The sequence below is a fragment of the Macrobrachium rosenbergii genome, chromosome 12 (genome assembly GCF_040412425.1).
Source record: "Macrobrachium rosenbergii isolate ZJJX-2024 chromosome 12, ASM4041242v1, whole genome shotgun sequence".
Lineage (NCBI taxonomy): Eukaryota > Metazoa > Arthropoda > Malacostraca > Decapoda > Palaemonidae > Macrobrachium > Macrobrachium rosenbergii.
Window position 1 is genome coordinate 113,592,957 of NC_089752.1, and position 23,911 is coordinate 113,616,867.

Sequence of the window (23,911 nt, forward strand, 5' to 3'; positions counted from 1 at the left end):
AACAGCGAAACGTTTGAGCTCTGTTTTGTTGAGACACTCAAAGCGAAGATACGGCAGGAAGTTGGTTAGGGATCTCTTCCGGGCTACACTTTTGGGAGGAATTTCTGGCGCCGTGCTTTGAATAAGAAATATAGCGAGAAGTGGATATTACGGAGTTTTTTTTTTTTTTTTTTTTTTTTTGTCTGAAAGATAAACAGATCTTTCTGCAAAGCGGTCGATGATGAGTATGTAATGTCTACTTTTTGTTTCAGTGTGTGTATATACAGTATATACATGTTATACTGTATGTTTGTGTATATATATATATATATATATATATATATATATATATATATATATTATACAGTATGTTTGTATATACATATATACACATATTTATATATATTATATATATATCCACACACACAAACACACATACATATAAATGTATATATATATATTGTATATATACATATTTATACATTTGATATATATATATATATATATATATATATATATATATATATATATATATATATATATATATATATATATATATATATACTGTCTATACATATATATATATATATGCACAAGATGTAAATATGTTTGTCATTCTCTATACAAGTTACTTGTCTTGGGTTAAGATACATGCCTACACATACATACATACATACATACATACGAAAGACAAGCAGAGACAATCGCATATATGCAGATAAGTCCAGATAACACAGGTACACCACCAACACAGAATGCAGGAGTGACAATGGACTGAATCACACGAATAATAATTAACATAATAATAAGCTGAATAATTAACGTAATCATTAACTTCCCTTATATTCAGCTGAATAATTAACTTAATAAATTAACTTCCCTTAAAGCTCACGAAAGCCGTTCTTATTCCGATAACGAAATCAGGTCGTTTGTCGTCGATGACTGACAAGTGGATATTTTATATATCGAGAAGGATTAAGGGGGGGATGCGCTCCCTATAGGACCCACCTAATTGAATGGACTGCGGCGTCCGTCGCTCTCCCGTTGGGCTTCGGTTTGATGGATCTTGGCAAAACTTTGTGCGATTAAGTCGCGGATATTTTTTGTTCCCGTTGTTTGGTCTTTTGGTTTTTGTAGGTTGCTGTTGTTTTTGTTGGTGTCCTCGTTGATTTTGTTTCTGTTGTTGTAAGTTGTTTTGTGTCCTGGCTGACTTTGTTGCTGTTTTTGTTGTTGTTGTTGTAGGTTGTAGTTGTTGTCCTTGCTGATTTTTTTGCTGTTCTTGTTATAGGTTGTAATTGTTGTCCTTGATTTTTTTGACTGTTCTTGTTATAGGTTGTTGATGTTGTTGTCCTTATTGTGTTGTTGTTATAGGCTGTTGGTGTTGTTTTCCATGCTGTTTCCGTCTGCCGGTGGGATATCATTCTGACGACCATTTTTCATTTCGGAATTTGGTTTCAGAGGTCAAGTGATTAATATTCTGAATTTTTAGTATTTTGAATTATTATTATTTTGAATTTTTAATATTTTGAATTATTATTATTTTGAATTTTTAATATTTTGAATTTTTAGGTGGGTGGGGGGGGGGGCAATTTGATCTCATTCAGAGCGACTGAGTGTGAACTTTGGAGTAATACTAAAATGAAAATGTCATCTTTAGTTTTTTTTATTTGATCTGAAAATCGTGGATTGGTTTTTAGTTTTCTGAAAAGAAAGCTATTGTGCTGGCTTTGTCTGTCCGTCCGCACTTTATTCTGTCAGCACCTTTTCTGTCCGTCCTCAGACCTTAAAAATAACTGAGGCTAGAGGGCTGCAAATTGGTATGTTGATCATCCACCCTCCAATCATCAAACATACTAAATTGCAGCCCTCTAGCCTCAGTAGTTTTTATTTTGTTCAAGGTTAAAGTTAGCCATAATCGTGCTTCTGGCAACGATATAGGATAAGCCACCACCGGGCCGTGGGTAAAGTTTCATGGGGCGTGGCTCATACAGCATTATACCGTGACCACCGAAAGGTAGATCTATTTTCGGTGGCCTTGATTATGCGTTGTAGCGGATGTACAGAAAACTCGATTTTTTACTTGTTTTATGAAAATTACAGTTAGCTATATTATTATTATTATTATTATTATTATTATTATTATTATTATTATTATTATTATTATTGAGATTTGTTTGTTCACTTTCCGTATTTAGCCTTCTGGACCTGACTTCCGTAACCACCCAAGTCCCTAGCTGGAAATTAATTGTATGCAATCTGTTTTTTAATTCTTATTATTGTTAATGTTTTTACTCTTATTGTTCTCTGTGTTAGTAATGTCATTACCATTATTAAGAAAACTGTTTTTCTACTACAGTAGCAACTGTGTGGATATTGTAGATTAGCCTTTTTATAATTTTATCCCGTGTATCTAGAGTGTGGGTATTGTGTTGTCTCTACTTTGTATATTCCTTGTACATGCCCCTGAGCTGAAATACCCCTCAGGGGAGTAGTGCCGTCAGTGCACCTCACGCGGTGCACTGTAGGCATTACTTAAGGTTCTTTGCAGCGTCCCTTCGGCCCCTAGCTGCTTCAACCCCTTTCATTCCTTTTACTGTACCTCCGTTCATATTCTCTTTCTTCCACCCTCTCTTAACAGTTGATTCATAGTGCAACTGCGAGGTTTTCCTCCTGTTACACCTTTGTAACCTTTTCACTGCCAGTTTCCGTTTCAGCGCTGAATGACCTCATAGGTCCCAGTGCTTGGCCTTGGCCTAAATCCTATATTTCTCTGAGTTGCAGTAAAGAATTTTGTTATTATGATTATTATATTAGTCTGTCAGGTGTGAATGAGGATTGAATTTTAACGTGTTCGATATTGGATTTTTAGTTAAGGTGTGGAGTCAGAAAAATATAAGTTTCAGTCTCAAATGCTGAGATTACAGGTTCATACTTAATTTTGATTTGAATATGACTCTTAAAGATAATGTTGCAAGTTTTTAGTTTCGGTACTGAGAATGGGAATTTCAACTTTTATTAAGTATGAAATCTCGAGGTAAAATCGTAATTATTGTCAGGTAATGCACCAACCTCACTGATGTAGAATGGGAAAATGAGAGGTATTTGCACCCAACATCTGTCGTTTTACAGGTGTAGTATGAGATTACAGATACCAGTGTGTCCGTTTTTAGTGATAAAGGTTCCGAATTGAGTTCAAGAACTGATATGGCCGTATATTTCTCCCTTAATAACGACCACGCGAGTGAATTAAAAAAAATGATTGATTAAATTACACGTTGCTAATTCTACTCTCTCCACTTATTAACCGAGGCTTCAGAATTTCAGGTGGACAGGTGGACTTCAGGTAGCAGCTTTGCTTTTCTCTAGCCACCGTGTAATGGTCAGGACACGAAAACGCAAAGCAACCGCTAATTTTCATTGGGCAGTTATTGCAGTGGGACCCTCAGTAATTACAGCGCACAGATGTTATCGGCCGAATTGGCGACACCGGTGTGTTTTTCGTTAGTGGCAGATTTTTCAGCACTGGTTTTTTTTTTTTTTTTTTTTTACTTAGTGGTCGTAAAGTGAAGTGAAAATCTTGGCGTTGTTTTCTGTGTAATAAATGTGCTGTGCAGTGGCGTATATATATATATATATATATATATATATATATATATATATATATATATATATATATATATATATATATATATATATATATATATATATATATATATATATATATATATAAAAGATTTAGGTGAAAGCATTACTCTATAACTTCATTTTTGCTTTGATGTCCTGTATCAAAAAAAATGTTGTAGGATATCATTTATTATTCATAGCGTCACTTACGGAACCTCTTTAGTTGCCTTAATATGGTGTTTTTTAGTTTTCTGTAAAAATAAAACTATTGTGCCGGCTTTGTCTGTCCGTCCGCACTTTCTTCTGTCCGCACTTCTTTCTGTCCGCACTTTTTCTGTCCGCCCTCAGACCTTAAAAATAACTGAGGCTAGAGGGCTGCAAATTGGTACGTTATCATCCACCCTCCAATCATCAAACGTGCCAAATTGCAGCACTGTAGCCTCAGTAGTTTTGATTTTATTTAAGGTTAAAGTCAGCCATAATCGTGCTTCTGGCAACGATATAGGATAGGCCACCACCGGGCGGTGGTTAAAGTTTCATGCGGGTCGGCTCATACAGCATTATACCGAGACCACCGAAAGATGGATCTGTTTTCGGCGGCCTTGATTATACGCTGTACAGAAAACTCGGACTGCATATAAGAATAATATTTTAAGAGACGTCTTCGCTGTGGATAAGAGCAGAAAACAAAAACACGTACGGAAGTCAAACATTTAAAAGTTTTTTGTTTACATATTTATTTTCGCTACGTATTATGCTTCTGTAGTTTTTGTTTGTCAGTTATTTTGGAATAAAGACATGTTCAGTCTTCTGGCTTTTTCAAGTTGTCATTCCGTATGTGGACGCTACATTTGGAGGCGAGGATATACATCAGTGGTTCTTAACCTTTTTATTAACACGCCCCCTCTAAGAATTGGTCCTTCCCTCCACGCCCCTCTTGCATCTATGAGTAAAATTCCCTCCCAGATTTAAAGGAAAATAAAAAAAAAAGAGAGAAAGAGAAGGGGTATTTTTATTCTTTTGGGAATGAATGAGTGAGATACTTGACGCTGCTTCTTAGCGACTCTTGGTAGGAGAGTAACGAATATAATTAGAAAATTTCTTTTATTTTTCCCTAGGGCTCGCGTCCCCCTAGGGGGACGCGCCCCCCAGGTTGAGAACCACTGGTGTAGACCTACTTGTTCATCGCTGCCCCTTCTCTCTTGGGCATGTTTCAGACTTCAGTCCTGATCAGGGAAACTTCGAAGTTTGAATTGAACGAGTTGAACTGGTTTTTACTGTGAATGATCTCGAAGAAGGGAAGAAAACTGCTGGTAGGCGAGAAGAACTACGCTATTTGAAGAGATTTAATTCATCCGAATAATCAGAACACTTGGACATTTGAAGAACTAAACTCAGTTCTTCGGAATAATATTTCATCTCATCGGGACGTCACCTTTATTCCTCACACCGTTAGACCGTGGAACAGCCTCCCGGGGGAAGCCGTACAGTTGGAACTTCAGAAGTTCAAGCGAAAATGCGGGTTGCCGAACGGTTTAAGTCTTCACGAAGATGCCAGAGAAGCAAGTAATTGATTCTTAAACAGCAGTACAGTATTTATAAAATTACAGTTGGTTTATGCAGTGTGCCGTGGCGACACCTGCGGTCGCTGACCCCGGAAATGAAAGTCACTGGAAAAGGCAAATGAAAAACTGGAATAAATGAATGTTTAATAGTTTCGTGAGTGGATTTTAAATAAGGAATTATGGCGAGAGTATGAAGAGGAGAATTAAAAAAGAAAAAAAGGTGAATTAATTATACTCAGAATATGAATAAATTTACACCACTGAATACTTCTAAAGCTCTGAATACGTTTATATCAGTCTATTTAAAGATTGGTCTGAGTAATAGAAAAATAATGGCCATTTTCAGTTTTGGTTATAGAGGTCCCACTGACTGATTTTGGTCGCAGAGGCAAAACATGGGTAAAACTACTTTGTTATATGTGACGTCATGATCTTGTTACTAGGAACACATTGATTACAAATAACCGGTAATGCTATGGTTTGTGTAGCTCAGTTAATAAGTAGGTCATTTGCAAAGCAGCAGATGTGTTTTGTAAAGGGGAATTGAGAAGTAGACTTGTGACACATAGATAAATGATAGAAAATATTGAAAGAGAGGAAGGGAGATAAAACTCAATGACATGTAGATGATTGATAGCAGATTATTGAATTTATCGAGAATGGAAAATCGAGATAATCAGCATAATAGAATAATAAATAATACGCAATATGATTTATAAGCGTAGTTTCATTGTTAAGGAAGGGAAAGCAAAAGAAAGCGTGCTGGAAATATGAAGATTCACATGGCACGAGCATTTTATGAAAGAAAAGTGCAGTCATTAATTTTTTTGGAAAATGGATAAGATTGAGAGTACGCGATTTCATTGTCATTAATGAAGGCTTGATATTGAATATTGTTATTAGTATTACAACAATGGACCAAAGAATGGGAAGGAAATACTGTAAGGGTTATTTGAAAGTAAAACACAAAATAGATATATGTTGATTATTTTGATTATTATCATAACAATGGACAAAAAACGAAAAATTTGAGGAGGAAAAATGATAAAGGTTATTACAAAGTATAAAGGAAAATTAATAGATGATGCGGAATATATTGGTAGTATTAAAAAACGAAAAAAATTTATAGATATAGGAAATGCATAGCATACTGTAAACGTTATATCATTATAGATTATAGCTGTCACTGCATTGATGAACTCCAGAGCAGAGGAATTTTGAATAACTCATTGATCGAGCGTATTTTATTTATAACTGAAATCACTGTACTTTTCAGTGACTGTCCTGACGAAATACAGCGTGTTTGCAGTGCCAATTTGCTCTACTGAGTCAGTGAGCCAATTAGCAACCCCAGTCTATTATAGCATTTTATATCATAGGTCTCTACTCTTCACGCGGTGCACTGTAGGCATTACTTAAGGTTCTTTGCAGCGTCCCTTCGGCCCCTAGCTTCAACCCCTTTCATTCCTTTTATTGTACCTCCAGTCATATTCTATTTCTTCTATCTTACTTTCCACCTCCTTCTAACAATTTGTAATAGGGCAACTGCGAGGTTTTCCTCCCGTTACACCTTTTAAATCTCTTACTCTCATTTTCCTTTCAGCGCTGAATGACCTCATAGGTTCCAGTGCTTGGCCTTCGGACTAAATTGTATTCTATCTATCTATAGAAGAAAGTTTTTTTTTGACTAATTTGATAAAATATACTGATTTCTTTAGAACCAGTATAATTACGTTAAATTCTTGCTGGGCCGCTAGTAGAGTGGTTAGTGTCGTGGCATGCCACTCAGATGTCGCGGGCTCGCGTCTCCCCTAGGGCGATGAAAAGTCACTGATTCTGTATCATGATCAGTTACTGCCGCAGTGTGTGGTCTGCGGTGGGAGGTTGAAACCAACATTCTTTGGAAGCTTAAAGAATTTCAAGTCAGTGACCCCTCTGGTGGGCTTGTTCCATGTGAATAGGTTTCGTTTACTGAAATAATAATAATAATAATAATAATAATAATAATAATAATAATAATGAATGTGATTAGTCGTAAAACAATGTTTTTATGGGTTTCTTTGAAGTAACAGCCAATTCAGGTTGCACTGACGAACGAAGTTGTTCCTAGGAAAATGTTGAGTGGATTCCCTCTCTGTGATTGTATTGATTGATTAATTTGTGGCTATTAATACTGACGTCACAACATCTAGACTACAGACCCCGTAATAAAATTAAATGGGAAATCAAAAGGACTCTCTATTTTATTTTAGCTTTTGCCGAAGAAAGGATACAACAAAGACGTATTTGAGGACGATTAAGGATGCAGTTAATATTGTAGATGGTCCAGCACTTGGCATTTTGGGGAGATTGTCAGATTAAATCTCCCTTCCCTGATTTACGTTCCTCGAGAGCCATCGTCTTCGTAAGAAATAACAATCTTAGTGAAACTCTGAGTCCTTTGTCTCTTCTTCTTCTTCTTCTTCTTCTTCTTCTTCTTCTTCTTCTTCTTCTTCTTCTTCTTCTTCTTCTTCTTCTTCTTCCGTTGGCCTTGCAGTGCAGAGCATTCAGTGTAGCCAACCATAAACAGAGAACTAAGAAAATCGTTCTCAGTTTGGACCGGGCAACTGATGCGTGATTCAGTTTTCAAAGTAATTCCGTAGGATTTATTTGAATGGGATAGTTAGCTCTCTCTCTCTCTCTCTCTCTCTCTCTCTCTCTCTCTCTCTCTCTCTCTCTCTCTCTTAGGATTTATTTGAATAGAAAAATTAACTCTCTCTCTCAGGATTTATTGGAACGGGAAAGTTAGCTCTCTCTCTCTCTCTCTCTCTCTCTCTCTCTCTCTCTCTCTCTCTCTCTCTGAGGATTTATTTGAATGGAAAAATTAACTCTCTCAGGATTTATTTGAACGGGAAAGTTAGCTCTCTCTCTCTCTCTCTCTCTCTCTCTCTCTCTCTCTCTCTCTCTCTCTCTCTGAGGATTTATTTGAATGGAAAAATTAACTGTCTCTCTCTCAGGATTTATTTGAACGGGAAAATTAGCTCTCTCTCTCTCTCTCTCTCTCTCTCTCTCTCTCTCTCTCTCTCTCTCTCTCTCTCTCTCTCAGGATTTATTTGAACGGAAAAGGTATCTCTCTCTCTCTCTCTCTCTCTCTCTCTCTCTCTCTCTCTCTCTCTCTCTCTCTCAGGATTTATTAAACGGTAAAGCTCTCTCTCTCTCTCTCTCTCTCTCTCTCTCTCTCTCTCTCTCTCTCTCTTAGGGTTCATTTGAAGGGAAAAGTTAGCTCTCTCTCTCTCTCTCTCTCTCTCTCTCTCTCTCTCTCTCTCTCTCTCTCTCTCTCTCTCTCTCTCAGGATTTATTAAACGGTAAAGCTCTCTCTCTCTCTCTTAGGTTCATTTGAAGGGAAAAGTTAGCTCTCTCTCTCTCTCTCTCTCTCTCTCTCTCTCTCTCTCTCTCTCTCTCTCTCTCTCTCTCTCTCTCTCTCTCTCTCGCGCGCGCGCTCCGTCATTTTTTAATCGGCAAGATAAATGGACAATGCCTCGCCCGTATTATCTAATCTGGATGAAAGAGGAACCCCGATATAGAGATATGCACTTGACGAGCCTCTCCATTATGTAACGATAAGGAGATGGGTGGGGTGGGCGGGGTGGTATTACGTCACTGTGGAAAGAAGGGAAATGAATAGAAAGGGTGAGAGTAAAGAAAGTAAGGCAGGAAAATGCAGGACAAGTCAAGGGAAAATTGATGATAAAATGTCACACCGGGGCTTGGGCCGTGCTCTGGGAATTCTTCTCTCTATTTTTTGGGTGAGTCACCAGAAAAACAGTGTCTGAGGAAGGTATTATATCCTCTGTTGGTTTTGATTCGTCTACTGTTTCGGATGTGAATGTTAACAGGTACTATATATATATATATATATATATATATATATATATATATATATATATATATATATATATATATATATTATATATATACATGTGTATGTGTATATACATATATACTTATATACAGATACATAAATACAGTATATACATTTATATATAAATTATTCATTTATACATAAACACACACACATATATATATATATCATGTATAAATTATTCATATATACATAAACACATTTATATGTATATATATACATATACATGTGTGTATGTGTTTATGTGTATATGAATAATGTATATATGATATATATATATATATATATATATATATATATATATATGTCTGTGTGTGTGTTTATGTTAAAGTTAAGTTAAAGTCTTATAAATAAATAATGTATATATATTTATATATGTACAATATGTATGTGCATATATACAGTATATAAAGTGTATGTGTGTGAGTAGTAGCATTTTGCATTCACACACGTACGAACCTGAATGTGTTGATATTTTTCACGTGTACTAAACATCAAAACATCCGAATGTTGAAATGGCATCGTGAGCCGTGTACACTTCGATTCCACAACATCAGGGGAACATTCCAACTTTAACCTAAAACGTTTTGAAGCTCCGTTAATCTTACTTTGTGCTGATTAATGTAGGGGGTTATTTCCATTCCCATTCCCCATTTGCCCCAACAATACGAGAGATTCTGAACGCAGGATCCCTCAGATCTACGAGTATTATGGGTTTAGAAGCAAATGGAAGGATCAAATCTTGGTCTTGGCTCTCATTCAGGGTTATTTGCGGCTTCCCTTAGGCCTGTAGCTGCAACCCCTTTCATTCCTTTTGACTCTTCCTCCTTTCAGATTCTCTTTCTTCCTTCTTACTTCCCTCAACCCTCTCCTAACAGTTGCTTCTGACTGCGACTGTTGCGAGGTTTTCCTCCTGTTACACCTTTCAGACCTTTTTACTGTGGTTCCTTTAATTCCTTTTACTGGAATTAAAGGTGTGTAATCTCCAACTTCTGCTATACGTGATCCACCAGAATTATGGGCGTCTTATCCGTCTTTTTTTTTTATGGAATATGGTTGAGGCCCTGGAACCTATTCCTCTGTATTTCCTATCTAGGAGTTCCGGAGCTTGTTTTGAGCAGGCATGCCCGCTACGACCTCTCCACCCAAAATATTAATAATGTTGATAATATTAATAATAGACCACTGTGCTACCGTCCCGTTCTAATATCATCACTGTTAATAACACAGAATATGTTATTAACGGAGTTTATTGCTAATTTAGGGGACAAGTGGCTTAATTTACTACAGTAAAGTATATTAACTTTTTATGAGTGTCGAAATTTCCTCATATCAGGAATTGAGTGTATCAGTAATACGGTATTGAAGGAAATAAACTTAAGCATTATCCATAAAATTATAAATGTTTCTTTATTTTAATGTTCCCGTAGGGAAGCAATGCCGTCGGTGCACCTCACGTGGTGCACTGTAGGCATTACTTAAGGGTCTTTGCAGCGTCCCTTCGGCCCCTTGTTGCAGCCTCTTCCATTCCTTTTACTGTACCTCCGTTCATATTCTCTTTCTTCCATCTGGCTTTTCACCCTCTCTAACAATTGATTCATAGTGCAACTGCGAGGTCTTCCTCCTGTTGTACCTTTCAAAACCTCTTCCTGTCAGTTTCCATTTCGGCTCTGAATGACCTCAAAGGTCCCAGGGCTTGGCCCTTGGCTTGAATTCTACATTCTGTTCCATTCTGTTAACTTGTAATATTACTGATAAGTTGTATGATTTACGGTAATGCATTAATTTTTATTATTGTCATAGGTATAGTCTGGAATCCTTCTCATTTTTAGTTGTCTGTAAAAGAAAACTATTGTGCCGGCTTTGTCTGTCTGTCCGCACTTTATTCTGTCCGCACTTTTTTCTATTCGCACTTTTCTGTCCGCCCTCAGATCTTAAAAACTACTGAGGCTAGAGGGCTGCAAATTGGTATGTTGGTCATCCACCCTCCAGTCATCAAACATACCAAATTGCAGTCCTCTAGCCTCAGTAGTTTTTATTTTATTTAAGGTTAAAATTAGCCATAATCGTGCTTCTGGCAACGATATAGAACAAGCCACCACCGGGCCGTGGTTAAAGTTTCATGGGTTGCGGCTCATACAGCATTATAACGAGACCACCGAAAGATAGATCTATTATCGATGGCCTTGATTATACGCTGTAGCGGCTGCCCAGAAAACCCGATTGCGCCGGAGAGTCTTCGTTCGCATTTTATACTTTTTTTTTCGCTCTAAAGTGAGGCAGAATGACTCTGACAGAACACCCGTCAGGAACTCTGTCCTTGAGACGAATTAGACAGATGCCCTTTGAGCTTTTGCAAGGATAATCAAAGTTTCTGTAGAACTTAGATTTTAAAGTTTGTATACTTGCGGTCGGAGCAACGGCAGAAAACTGCTGGTCATAGAGAGAGAGAGAGAGAGAGAGAGAGAGATTGTTATCGTGCCTTTCGTATAATTACATTGTTACGTTTGTTGCTGATGTTAACGTTATAATTATATAGGAAATACTTGCTCTGCGCTTAATTCTATTTAATGTTGTTGTCGCGCATGCAATACCGTAATGTTTTTCGCATTTGCTCTTGATACAACTGGCGAACAGTTATTTACCTGACCGGTTAGATTATATTATTTATTACTCTGGTTCTGTTATTAACAAGGGTTTTTGTATGACAGTTCGGCGTCAATAACCTAGATGGTGTGACGCCAGTTTTAATAGTCAGAAATCATTCAATCATTGTATCACAGATAAATGTAGGTTTTGATTCGTTTTCTCTTTCTCCAGTCTTTTGGTTATGAACCACTTACCAGTGAACCGCCAGGCCAGTGCTTTATTCACTTGATTCACTTGACCCTCCGTGGGTGAGTGGCTAACGCATTGGCCTGGTATTTCACCAGCCAGGGGTTCAGATCCCCAAGGAGGAAGTGTTAACATTTATCTGTATATCTGTATATTTATGGGTGTTTGATTTACAGAGCGTGTGTGGTTTACTTAAGGGTATTTTATGAAATGCTGTTTATTCATTCGCTGTTGGCCCAGCGTTCGACTCTCCGAGCGGCCAATGAAGAATTAGAGGAATTTGTTTCTGGTGATAGAAATTCATCTCTCGTCATAATGTGGTTCGGATTCCACAATAAGCTGTAGGTCCCGTTGCTAGGTAACCAGTTGGTTCTTAGCCACGTAAAAATAAATCTGATCCTTCGGGTCAGCCCTAGGAGAGCTGTTAATCAGCTCAGTGGTCTGGTTAAACTAAGGTATACTTAACTTTGTTTATTTCATTCATTTAATTTTATGCATTATACATCACATTCACTTTCTTTTCTGTCAAATTTAAAAGTTGATTTTGTGGTTTTCTTTTTACTTCCAGGGTAAGCGTCAATGAAGATTTTACGATACCTGAGATGACCTTATATACCTCCTAGATGTATTTGTAGGTAAGTGTTTATCTTCCAGTTATCCGGTCATGTGTGTGTTTAATATTTATCTATTTTGTATATTCATTCAACTAATAATTTATTTCTCTGATTTTTGTTGACTTTTGTTATGCATGTTATCATCAACATCTTTATTATTATTTTTTATATTAAGAATGAGAATATTATCATAATATATATATATATATATATATATATATATATATATATATATATATATATATATGTAGGTATTTATCCGATTACCTTTTGTGTGTGTAACCCCGATAATCTGTGGATATTAAACTCCACTGTTGGAATTGCCGTTATCCAACCTGTGGTCAGTCTTTTTCATCAGTGTGCCGTATATGAGAATGCAGAATTAAGGTCCACTTTTCTGAAATTCGAGACAGTACGTAACGTCTCTAAGGACATTGCTTTCTGTCCCGAACCTCTCTTATAATATCATCGGTTATTAATGTATTACACTATATATACATATATATATATATATATATATATATATATATATATATATATATATATATATATATATATATATATATATATAATTATCTTACGAGTAGTCTCCCATTTTGACGGTTCACATTTTGACGGAGAAATGAAACACTGACGTTTCGTATATGAATCTCTTCTCTCTTCACTCGAGCTGCGCCCCACGACATTCGACAGGTAACCTGGTACACAATCCCAGATGCACAATAGATTTTAGGGAACACCGCCTTTCGTCTTTCCTTTTCCGGTTGGAGATTGGATAAGAGAGAGAGAGAGAGAGAGAGAGAGAGAGAGAGAGAGAGAGAGAGAGAGAGAGAGAGGGGGGGGGTCTTTAAAATATAATATATTTACAACTGACGAAGGTTAGCTCAGAACATCCAAAGAATGACAGCATAATTGAATAACTGGAGTTAGCGATAAGCATATTCTTTCCGTAAGTGGCAAAGTGTTTTATGCATTAGGGATAGTTATCATAAGTTACCTGGGATTCTATTATCATTCAGGCAGCGAGAGAAGAAGTTTGGAAAGATGCCAGCAGTTTCCTTTGACTCAGTGATGCCAGATGATTGATGCTCGTTTAGGCCCTTAGCCAATACATAACGTTTTGATGCGTTTTGAACCACGGGATTTAATGATGTTCGCGTTTGTTAGTTTTTTTTTTTTATCTTTTAGAAGTTGTACATTTTTATTTTTCGTCTTCTCTACCGCCGTATGAGGAATATGACTTATTTCAGGTGGAAAGTTGCCCTCATAAGCTGTCGAAATTTTTATTTAGACTTTTCAGTTTTATTTGAAATTTCATTATTTTCGTATATGGCTTGTTTTGGTATTGAATTATGTATGTCACACACGCAACCCTTCATTAGAAAGCATAAGACTTGCAGTCGTATAAACTGACTGCTTGTCTGCCAGCGGAATAAACTGTTCCGTAAACGTTTCATTTATTAACCGTTGCCCCGAATAAGGTTAGAATGGAGCGTAGTTGCCAACAAGACGAGGGTCGAGGCCACCGGTACCGGTGGTGTAACATCCTCCATATATTGCTGAAAATCCTAGTTGGCAGCTCAGTTACACTGTGACGGTGGTATCGTGAGCACGTCTCTCGCCTCTCTGGTCTGCCATCTACAACAGGTTGATGTGGTTGTGTGGATTGTCATTTCTCTTTCGTACATCCGTCCTGTGATGAGGAATGCTGTAACCGTGGTGCTAGCTGATCCTTGAAGGAGGGAAGGAAACGGCGCTGCTTCTCCTCAGCAATTCTAGCTTTTGAGAGAGATTTCCTCTGCATCCCTCACAGTGAAGGGAAACGAGGAATTATTTGTGACTGACGTCGCCGAAGGGAAGTGTAATGGGCCGAACAGCTGAGGAGGACCACTGATTAGATACGTGCAGGTAGCATCCATTAAAAGAGGTAAAGATGAAATTCCTCCACGTTGAAAGGGTGTGGGTGTATCTTTGTACACGCAGTCTGGAAAGAAAAAAAAAAATGACAGATTTTGTAGTCGGTTTGTTCGGTCGGGCGAGTGCTTGGAAGTAGAATTAAGCATTGGGCAAGCGGACAGGTAGTCTAATAGTCGGTAAAATGGCCCAGCAGGTAGTTCTTCCTATTAGGATTCAGGCAGAGTAGTCCCCTCCCCTTCTCCGAAGAAAGAACGGTCCGCCTAGCGTGTGTGTGTGTGCGTGGAATAGTGAAAGTTGACCTCAGTGGTTTTTAGGCTGTTTTCGTTAGAGAAGGGATTAGAAGTGCTCCATTATTATCATCATCATCATCACCTGTTTATATGTCTAGAACTTTTCAAAATGATTTTTTTTCCTCATGGTAAGTTGATATAAAGTTCGAGTTTTTATTATTATTCCGCCTTTTGAAAACAGGACTCGTTTCTCTTTTCTAAGCGTATATAATGGTCGCACGGTGCATGAAAATGTCAAGTGTTGGAAACATTGCACATCACGAAAACATTTTTAACTTTGAACTTCTCGTTCGCTCATTGAAAGTGGATCCTACGTTAATCTATTCTTTCACGGTGCATTTTTCGCTTAGTCGAAAATTTTCCGGGATCGTTCGTTGCTGTTATTTGCCTCGTGTTGTCCGTTTTCATATAATTGTGACCCAGAAAACCCATCGTTTTAAAGCAGTATCAGTCTCTCTCTCTCTCTCTCTCTCTCTCTCTCTCTCTCTCTCTCTCTCTCTCTCTCTCTCTCTCTCTCTCTGTTGAGTGAACAAGTTTTTGTTCAGAAGAACGACCCCGCATAGATTGGCAAGGCAAGGCCAGAGACCGTTCGATACCTGATACGTCAAGTTATTAGCAGAGCACAACGAGCAACTTTATTTCCTCGAGTTGACTCTGTAACGGAGGAGAAATCAGATCAATTGGTCCTCAGTTAGAGCCCTTTTGCTGGGTAGAGAGAGATTCCCCAGATTCCATATGGTTTTTTTTTTTTCTTCTAAGGCGTTCCAACATCAGGTGTATCAGTATACTGGAAGAAGCAAGCGGTATCTTGAATACACCCGAATATACCCGGCAACGTGGCCTTGAAATTCTTGGAATTTTTTTTTTTTGGTCGTTTTTTTTTATCATTTATTGCTCTTTTATGCATTTCAGTGATCATATTTGGAAATAATACAGGCTTTTTATACTCTTATGCGTTTTGAATAATCTAAATTTATGTAGTAACTTGGTTGAATTATTTACTATTTTTTATGAGTATTTTTATCCTTTATTAGTGGAATTTTTCTGAATCCTTATAATTGATTTATATATGTGTGTTTTTTTTTATTATTTGATTATGGTAGAAAACCATCAAATTGTACCGGGTCATTATTGCTGTTTTACCGAATCATTGCTTATATTAAAAAAAGATTCACAATTATGCACAGAAGTTTATCATTTATCAATATCATCCGTCCGTTAATCATATTGTTGTAGACACATCAGTCATAAATACACATAAAATTAGTATTTTTTTTTACTGTATACTTGGAAAAAATGCTCTATATTACATTCGCTCCTAGAATTCCAATCTGCGCCCCTTTTAAAGGAATCTCACCCCGACGCAGACTAAGGTAAACCGTGGCGATTTTCCTCATCTTTCAGCAAGTTCCTCTTCCTAAAGGGATTGCGGGTCGTAAAAGCAGCAGGGGATACGTAACGTCCTGGTATGGCCGTCCAAGAAAAACCCAGAGTACGTGGAGCGCTTTCAGGTCGGCAGGCTTTAGTTCTAATCTCTCTCTCTCTCTCTCTCTCTCTCTCTCTCTCTCTCTCTCTCTCTCTCTCTCTCTCTCTGATAAAAGTTAGACCGGATTGAAGACTGGCTAACTAACAGAAAACAGAGAGTCGTAATAAACAGTGAAGAATCAGTATGGGAAGATGTGACAAGCGGAGTTCCTCAGGGTTCTGTCCTTGGCCCGCTCTTGTTTTTGATTTGCATTAATGACATTGATGTAGGCTTAACTAGCAGGATAGCCAAATTTGCAGATGACACCAAACTAGGTTAAATGCAGCCAGAGCCAGGTACAGTGGAAAGTTTAAGAAATGATCTAAGGAAAATAGGAGAGTGGTCAAAAAGATGGATAAGGATAAGTGTAAAGTGGTACGAATAGGAACAAACAACTCTCATGCCAACTACATGCTGCTTGGTAATGACATAAATAGTGTAGAACAAGAAGAGGACCTTGGAGTCATTATTACCAAGGACTTAAAATCCACAAAACACTGCATAAAAGCGGAAAAGAAGGCACAGAAACTAGTGGGACACACGAAGAAGCAGTTCAAATACAGAAAGAAGGAAACGGTGCTGCAGCTCTACACATCCCTAGTTAGACCTCATCTTGAATATGCAGTACAGTTTTGGTCACCAACACTAAGAAAGGACATAAATAGATTAGAAGGGGTACAAGCAAGAGCCACAAAGTAAATTCCATCCATCAGGCAAATAGGTTACCAAAGACGACTAATGAGCCTGAACATGTATGGCTTAGAAACACGACGGTTGCGAGGACAGCTAATAGAAGCATTCAAAATACTGACAGGCATAACAAAAGTAGACAGTAACCTCTTCACATTAAACGAAAACCAGACAAGAAATAATGGATGGAAACTGTAACTGAAGAGATACAACACATCTCATTGTGGGAACTTCTTCACATAGCCTACATATACAAGATATGAGACACATGGAATAAACTGCCACCAGAAGTTGTCAACAGCAACAGTGTGGAAGAGTTTAAAGGAAAGCTAGACAAAATCATTAGAACATAGTGGATGAACAGTAAAACCTGCTCCTGGAGATAAGTGAGCACATGATGTCTCCTCTGATGGACTAATAAGTCTCTCAGACATCCTAATCCTTGTAACTCCGTGTAACTCTCTCTCTCTCTCTCTCTCTCTCTCTCTCTCTCTCTCTCTCTCTCTCTCTCGGAAACGATCCTTTATAGACTCAATATGCTTCTGTTGAACTAAGTAGTAAAAATGTACCTAGTTGTTATTCGACTGCTGTGTCGTTGAATTATAGCCTTTGTGGCAGTTTGTGTTAATGACAGAGTATGAATTCTGCCTGTCGTCAGTTTGCGTACTGAGAAAAAGCTACTTAAGCTACGCGAATTTTTTTTTATTTTTTTGCTCGTATTTTTATTAATATTCATGATGATGTTATCTTTATCATATACTTTTTTTTGTGAGACGTTACTGCAAATTGTTTTCTTATTTTCCTTTAAGTTGTATTTAAATTGTATTACGTGGGCCCTCTGTTTCATCTCTGATCACATTTTTAATATATATAATATATATATATATATATATATATATATATATATATATATATATATATATATATATATTACTATTCTCCTCCATATAATTACTGTCATTGACATTATTATGAATTTTATTTTTTCTGCTTCTTCAGCAACTCTGTGGAAACTTCCGATTATTATTTTTATTATCATGTTATGTGTATTGTGTTTGTATAGTTCATGTATATGGCCTTGAGCCGAAATAAATTATATTATTATTATTATTATTATTATTATTATTATTATTATTATTATTATTATTATTATTATTATTATTATTATTATGTAAAAAAAATGAATCCTAAAGTTGTTATATGTTCCTAAAGTTGTCCCATGTAGCCTACGCCCACAGTTCCTCTCTCATCACAAATCTGATAGTGTTTTATGAATATTAATAATGCAAAAAAAAAAAGCAAACTTGCTGAATTCATTCCACATTTGCTTATTTGATGTTGTGAGGGGGGGGGAATTAAGTATAAGGTCATCAATACTCCTTAGCTTGCCTAATGGCTTTGAGACTCATGAATAATAATCTTTTAAGAAGTCAGGAGGTGTTTATATCGGGGTCTTAATGACTCTCGTAAAGTGTGCATTTGTTTTGAAAAGAAGGAATGAGGAAATGTTGGAAAGCAGTGATGATGATGGACCTCGCTTTTTGAGGATAGGAAAAGGCCAGAGACAAGTTTTAGAGGACACTGATGATTTGTTCTTTATTTCCTCTCATAATAACCGAATAAACAGCCGAGCTAAATTTTTTCTTAGGGGATCCAGTAACTGAAGCATAGGCCTATTTTAGTCTTTATTTTTGACAGAGAGAGAGAGAGAGAGAGAGAGAGAGAGAGAGAGAGAGAGATCAGGCGTCGTTACTCTTCCGTAGAGGGGTAGGGCGATAAGGTGCACTGCAGGCATTAATTAAGGTTCTTTGCAGCGTCCCTTCGGCCCCGTAGCTGCGACCCCTTTCGATCCTTTTACTGTACCTCCTTTCATATTCTCTGTATTCCATCTCGCTTTCCATCCTCCCCTAACAATTGATTCATAATGCAACTGCGAAGTTTTACACCTCTCAACTTTCAAAACTTTTACTGTCAGTTTCCGTTTCAGCGCTGAATGGCCTTACTTGCCCGAGTGCTTGGCATGCGTGGCTAAAATCTATAAATCAATCACTCTTTCCTCCCCCTAAAATGACTTAATGCATTCATCGGTTTATGTCCATTCATGCATTGGTTCGCAGGCAGTCCAATGCTTTTTCAAGCATACAAATATGCATACACACATACAGTATATATGTTTCTCTCCACCCCTTTCTTCCTTGTTTCTTCAAAAGCCATGTGTCTCTTTTCTCCCAAGAATATACCTGGTTGTTAGTTGAGAAGGGGTCATTAAGCTCATTTATATATATATATTATATATATATATATATATATATATATATATATATATATATATATATATATATATATATATATATATATGTTTGGCAGCTTAGTTGTAAGAGTACTTGCGTTGCCGAGGTCGCTGGTTCGCCAGGTGACGAAACACTTATCCTGTATGATAATTCCCCTTCGGTATTATTCCCGAGGTAGAGCGAATTGGATATGAAACGACATTTGTAGCTTAATGTTTGCGAGTATAACGCTGTCACTGTGATGTGATGGATGTTCATAATTATATATATTATTATATATACTGTATATACATATACATATATATATATATATATATATATATATATATATATATATATAATCTTCTTTTGGATAGCTACAGACTCGATGGTTACAAAAATGCCTTATCATACTTTTGTAGTTACCATATTCGATTTTAATTATGCACGTTCACCATTCCTCACTCAGTGGAAAGTAAGACTTGGGAACGCATCGCCTTCATGTCGACTGCTAATCTAGACGGCAGTATGAAATATGGAGAGAGAGAGAGAGAGAGAGAGAGAGAGAGAGAGAGAGAGAGAGAGAATTGAAGTTTGTTGTATTCGTCAGCTGGCAACCAATTACGGAAACACTGTTCCAGCACGTTCTCTTTATCAAAGGTAACTTTTTTCCTCTCCCTTTTTTGTGTGTCCGTGTCGCGTGACAGTTCCCAGTTTTTCACGGCGTGTGCAAATCGGCGTGCAGAGGACGATTGCCAATCACGCTCGTCGGCCTCGGCGAAGGCGGACACGTTCAGTCGCTTAATTCGCCTTCGTTTTACGTTAATGCTTCGTTGCGAAGAACGACTTACGTACAGGTGGCTTCGTTGCATGTCGAACTCGATTCCTTCTATTTTTATTGACGTTGCACCTCGCAGGAGGGTAGTAGTAGTAGAAGTAGTGCCGTCAGTGCACCTCATGCGGTGCACTGTAGGCGTTACTCAAGGTTCTTTCCGTAGCTGCAGCCCCTTTCATTACTTTTACCGTACCCGCATCCATATTCTCTCTCTTCCATCTTGTTATCCGCCATCTCCTAACAGTTGTTTCATAGTGCAGAGGTTTTCCTCCTGTTACACCTTTCAAACCATTCTACTCTCAATTTTCCTTTCGTTGCTGAATGACCTCACAGGTCCCAGTGCCGGATGTTTCTAACTTATGGTAATCAGTGTTGCGTGTGGTCTTCTTCAGCAGTAGTAAATGAATGTTTGTGTATATTAGTCGACTTTATTCCAGTTCAGACATAACATATGTGTGTTCACGGTGTGGGGAAAGAGGAATTTTTAATGAAGCCATTGATGTTCGCCAGTGATCTATGAATAGAGGAGGTGGACACCATAGAGTCTGGATCTCTTCATTGGCATGCTGCGAACGTTTGTATCATCGGTAATTCTGTTTGTATAGAATTCTGATGCAAAATCATCCCGGTGTTTCTTTGTAGGCGGGTAGAAAAGTATCAGATTGGAATTTATTTTTATAAAATTTATGTTTGTCTGTGTAATGGGTCGATTTTAGTTTTGTAATTCATTTTTTTCTTTGTAATGGCTCAGTATTATCTCGCGGAGAAATTTCCCTTCTTTGGCCGGCTTTGTTTTTAACTCATTGCTGCTGATGATTCCTGCCTGTTCCGCATGCTTGCCCCGTCAAGATTTTCATCGTGCGTGATGCTTGTTGGCATAATGTCTCGCGAGAGTTAGCGGCTGCTTTATGGCACAGTGCCACGAGTTCGGATGGGGCTTTTTTTTTTTTTTTTTTTTTTTTTTTTTTTTTTTTTTTTTTTTTGAGAGAGGTCCAAGAGGTTACCCAAACCGGTTTGGGAAGAGGTTGGTTGGTTGGTCGGTTGTTAGGATTAGCGTGTGTATATGGGTGGGACCAGGAGCGAGAATCGGGCTCGCGTTTCACAACCAGCTTGACTAGAAAGGGCGACCGGTCTTCTCGCAGAAGGCGGCGGCCTCAGAGGGGAAGAGGGTCATTCATGGTTCGGGAAGGGCTTAATGATTACGTGCATTCCTCCTCCTCCTCCTCCTCCTCCTCCTCCTCCTCCCATTCTCAGTAGTGGTAAGATTTATAGATTTTTCTGAGGGATTGTTGCTGATGTTATAGCCTATATCATTTAATAGAGGCTGAGTGGAATAAAAGAATAAGAGAAAGGCTAATAATTCCTTCATTCAGGTTAATTTAAGGCAGATGACGCTTGTGTGTCTCACACACACACACACACACACACACACACACACACACACACACACAATGGGAGTCTAAGCCTCTCCCAAACCGAAACGTCTCTATTGGAGGACGATTTTAAAATCTGGTAGCCCAACAGTTAATCGTGAAACCAGGTGGGATTTATTGGTGATTGTGGTACCGCCGTTGATGCCTTTCTCCAATTAATTAATTCTTGCTTCTAAATTTAATTCTTGCTTCAGGTCTTTGCACGTGGCCAGGTGTTATTGCTCTTAGAACTACGTGGCAGTGTGTCGTGTTCGTGTTTATTTATTTAGTGTGTTTTCATCCCTCAGTCGTTTCAGAGTGCTATATAAGCATAAAAAATGGTCTCTGAAGATTTTACCTGCGTAGTTGAGTCAGATATAGAAAGCTACTGTTTATTTTGCCGTTCTTTTTGTTGCTTTATAAATATCTGTGCCATGTTTTGTTGGGTAATCGGAAAGGAAAGTTTCCTCTCTCTCTCTCTCTCTCTCTCTCTCTCTCTCTCTCTCTGAGGGACCTCTCTCTCTCTCACTGGGGAACCTGAACGAACTGAAAGGTCTGTAAGGTCACTCTCACTCTCTCTCTCTCTCTCTCTCTCTCTCTCTCTCTCTCTCTCTCACACACACACACACACACACACACACACACACACAAAACCCTTTGTCTGCAGACTTTTGCAGCATTCACGAGCTTCATGAAAAGACGTGAGGTCTCTCTATATGAGAAAAAAAAGAATGAAAATAGATTTATCATTGCTATTGATATTGGCCCCACATGTTCATTTAGAAGCAACCTGAAAGGCTGGTAATTGGTTAAGCAAAGGATCCGCAGTAAAAATACTGCCATTGAATTGTTTATGTCCTTGAAATCATATTTTTGATGTTCGTCGGTGTTTCAGGCTGAAGTTTCAAGTTTTTATAGTTTCTCGTTTCCCGTAGTAGTGCCGTCAGTGCACCTCATGCCGTGCGCTGTAGGCATCACTCAGGGTTCTTTGCGGCGTCCCTTCGGCCCTCAGCTGCAACCCCTTTCATTTCTTTTGCTGTACCTCCGTTCGTATTCTCTTTCTCACATCTTACTTTCCATCCTTTCCTAACAGTTGATTCACAGTGCAACCTTTACAACCTTTTTAACTGTCAGTTTCCGTTTCAGCGCTGAATGACCTCGTAGGTCCCAGGGCTTGGCCTTTGGCCTGAATTCTACGTTCTGTTATATAGTTTTGCGTTTGATGCATCACGGTTTTGTGTTTTGACTGCCAGCTGTGCAGGCGCTAAAAACAACAGCAGCTGTACAAATTTTTTATTTATATTTTTTTATACTACATGTCAGTTGATTGACACATTAATGGAAAACTATGTTTTGTCGACCTTTGTAGGTCCACAAGCCAACTCTTTCAATTTGACAGCAGAGGAATACTGCAGGTAGGAATTCCAACATTTTATCGATTTTTTTTTTAAACGTGGTGCCATTCTAGAGTAACCTGGTGCACTGTAGGCATTACTGAAGGGCGGCCCTTCGGCCTCTAGCCGCAACCCCATTCATTTCTTTTACTGTACCCCCGTTCATATTCTCTTTCTTCCATCGTTCTTACTTTCCTCCCTCTGCTAACATCTGATTCATCACTATTTTCAGCCCCGAATGACCTCGTAGGTCCCAGCGCTTGGCATTTGGCCTAAATTTTATTTTCGCAATTCTAATTTTATATCGTTGGAATCTGCCGCAATTCCAATTTTATTGGAATCTGCTGCAATTCCAATTGATATCGTTGGAATCTGCTGCAATTCCAATTTATATCGTTGGAATCTGCCGCAATCCCAATTTTATATAGTTGGAATCTGCTGCAGTTCCAATTTTATATCGTTGGAATCTGCTGCAATTCCAGTTTTATATCGTTGGAATCTGCTGCAATTCTAATTTTATATCGTTGGAATCTGCTGCAATTCCAATTTTATATCGTTGGAATCTGCTGCAATTCCAATTTTATATCGTCGGAATCTGCTTCAATTCCAATTTTATATCGTTGGAATCTACTGCAATTCCAATTTTATATCGTTGGAATCTGCTGCAATTCCAATTTTATATCGTTGGAATCTGCAAGAAGTTTGTTGAAGGACGTATCCGAAATGGAGAGCTATGAATCCGTGCCCTCTGGGTATCAGTAGTATCAGTATTATTTTCCTCTTCTATCATACGTCGGCAGCACATAAAGACTGGCTGATTGATTTCTGCAAACTGGCGTTACAGCAACTAAGGTCATAGACCTGGCCTCAGTAGACCCGATCTTGAAGGAAACGGTGAGAGCTAGGAAAGTGGTGTTAGGTGACAGTGTTTGTGCTTCCGTGGGTAATGTCGCTCTGAAATCCTGTTTGTTATTAGTAATGGCTGTGTCATCACGGTACTCTTATGCTGACGAGACCTACTCTTTCTTTCTTTGAATGCAGGAACTTGGTATTTAGGTAT

General features: G+C 38.0%; 1 protein-coding gene across 4 annotated transcripts in view; it reads left to right on the forward strand.

The window, feature by feature from the left end:
- Positions 1-23,911, forward strand: part of FucT6 (alpha-(1,6)-fucosyltransferase) — a 427,996-nt gene that overhangs the window by 237,235 nt on the left and 166,850 nt on the right. Inside the window, exon 4 of one of the 4 annotated variants that reach the window (XM_067112807.1) lies at positions 12,473-12,539. The gene's annotated coding sequence lies outside the window, so the exon portion shown is untranslated. Of the gene's footprint in view, positions 1-12,472; positions 12,540-14,014; positions 14,446-14,834; positions 14,854-23,911 lie in introns of those variants that run through there. The other 3 variants (XM_067112806.1, XM_067112810.1, XM_067112808.1) reach the window with 3 other exon arrangements.